General features: G+C 37.1%; 1 protein-coding gene across 1 annotated transcript in view; it reads left to right on the top strand.

Annotated features, from left to right (window-relative positions):
* Positions 1-1,515: 1,515 nt before the first annotated feature.
* Positions 1,516-2,500, top strand: part of LOC138000853 (uncharacterized) — a 59,206-nt gene continuing 58,221 nt past the window's right edge. The window contains exon 1 of the mRNA XM_068847526.1: positions 1,516-1,735. The gene's annotated coding sequence lies outside the window, so the exon portion shown is untranslated. The remainder of the gene's footprint in view (positions 1,736-2,500) is intronic.

Raw genomic sequence — 2,500 nt, forward strand, 5'->3', positions numbered from 1 at the left:
ATGTGCAACTCTTCTGCGTGACACTCGTTTTGGAATGCGAATTATTGGTGAAAAAGGTCGTAAGTTTTTCTTTTACTCTTGATTGGTTTCTTTTTCTTCATTTTTTTTTTCTACAGGCAAGAAAAATATTTGAGTGATTGGCTTTATCAGTTATGAACGAATTACGGTAAGCAAGAACTGCAAGGACGCACATCTTCATTGATCATTTCTTTGGCAGTGTGTTTTGATGACCTTTTCGGTCAAAAATTGAGTAAGATAGGGAGCTCCTAGGACTACATCGCGTTATTTTAAACCAACAGTAACAACAGTAAGTCTACCCAATTCTCTTTAACTTTGTAATAAGTTTCGCTGTGTATGTGAATCAAATTTTACGTCAATTTATTGGACTACGCATCAACGCGATCGACGACTGTTATCTTCGTCTAGACCTAAGATAAATAAAATGATATGTGGTGTGCTTGTATGATCGTTAAATATATTGAAAGGTCATTGAAGTACTTCAAGGCGCTCTTTGCTGCCATTTTCAATCAGAAAGAGAAAAAAGATGCATTATTTGTAAACTGAAGGTTTGGCCGTGACCTCTTGCGTGACATTCATCCGCTCAGCAATTTGCATTGAATTTTTGGTCAAAATAGCCCGAACTCTTTTCAAACTGGATGCGCTAATTTTTGCGGGCCAAAAACGACAGTTGAAGAAAATGACCTACAAGGATAAAGCTTTCAGCTGATGTACAATATGACACATAAATTTATATACTAGGATTTTTATAGGCCTTTAAAGTTGGCCTTTATTTCACCTCAACCCAAAAGATTGAAAGTGGGTTATTTCAACGGGTTTTTATGTTGTCTTAAACTTGACAAAATTACATGAAGTTTACATTTTTTAAAAGACAAGGGTCCTTTTACCAATATCCAAGATAGCAAACCAGGAATTCAACGCGTTGTCGCATACGGAGTTAACGAAGTTGCAGAATTTTTCATTGTTTTTTCCGGGGGATTGGGGACCGCCTCGGCGTAATTTGAACTTTTGGATTTTTCGGAAAAAGCAAAGCGCGATGAAACTTTTTATTTCCATTTTTGAAAATAGTTCACCAAAAGGATCTTTTAGGTAGAATAAAATAAATTATGAAATTTTGCAACTGTCGGCGGATTCTCGATATTTACAGTCAGAGCCTCTTAAATCCTTGACCTCGCAGGAGCGAGATCAGAAGATCACAAGGTAGCCAGGCACGACCGGTATCGTGAGGTTCATGAGGGGACGCAAGTTACTTCTACTGTAAGTACAGTTTCACGCTGAGATCGTTTTCTTGCGGTCGGGATAGGCGTTATAATCCCCCATGTCCGAAAAAATGAGTCACTAACCCAAAAGAAACGAAAAATCACACCCGTAAGGCGACCAATGAGAAAGAAAACTACTAATAAAACAAATTTCTACTTTCGCGCTAAAACACGTTGCATGTAGGTACTTCGAAGTCTGATTACCGATCCCGCTGTCTGTGATATTATTTGTTGCTCGGATAAATCGTTGATATTCGTCGAGGATTATCGAGAGGGTATAGCATTACAAAAGCCCTCGATTAACGCGGAGACACGTGATCTATCAAAGTTGAAGAATGTTCCGCCCACATCATGATTTAAAGGCTTGGGACGAAGTCGACAAGCGCTATTGATATCGTAGTTCATTCCTTCGAAAAACAAAGCACCCATTGAGAATCCCGGAGAAAAGGTGGAAACAGGTAGGTTTTTAGTAAAGGGTAGTATTATGGTTTATCGCACACTTTTTGTTTAGTGATCATGAAAAAACTTCCAACAAACAATTCTTGGTCCAATTCTTGATCCAATCAAAGGAAGACAAAGTGAATGAATCGCATCTCCTGGCTCCGCGAGCGCTTGTAAAAGAATGGAAAAAACAAATTCAGTTTTAAAGCAGGGCTCTATTTCCACAGGGCCTTGATATTAGCAGGCAAATCAGAACTTAAAAAAAAAAAGACAAAACTTTTAAGATTATACGACATGTTTCGACAGAAATTTCTGTCAGCTTCAGTTGATTAATGTACAAAACGTTAGATAAATCTTAAACTATCCTTTTAATTCTCACATGGTTAGTGTTATGTACATTCCGTTGTTACTAGCATAATTAGCACTTGTCCCTACTTATAAATTCAAGTAACTGAAGATGACAGAAATTTCTGTCGAAACATGTCTTATAATCTTAAAAGTGTTGTCGTTTTCTTTAAAGGGCTCCATTTGATGAGAAACTTGAACCTTGTATTTCGTGGATAATGGAACCAAAAGGTCGAAACAGTAGAAAGCAAATCGTTATCTTTAAGAAGATTAAGACATTTTTTTAATTTCCAAGACATGTTTTGATGTTACGAACATCACCTTTAGTTCCAGAATATTTGAAAAATCGTTTGCACTATATAACAACTAGGCGAAACATTCATAAACATTTATTAAGCTCAGAACGTTCTCGTCAATCTTGCTGTGCGGATTGTTTC

The sequence above is a fragment of the Montipora foliosa genome, chromosome 1, assembly GCF_036669935.1.
Source record: "Montipora foliosa isolate CH-2021 chromosome 1, ASM3666993v2, whole genome shotgun sequence".
Lineage (NCBI taxonomy): Eukaryota > Metazoa > Cnidaria > Anthozoa > Scleractinia > Acroporidae > Montipora > Montipora foliosa.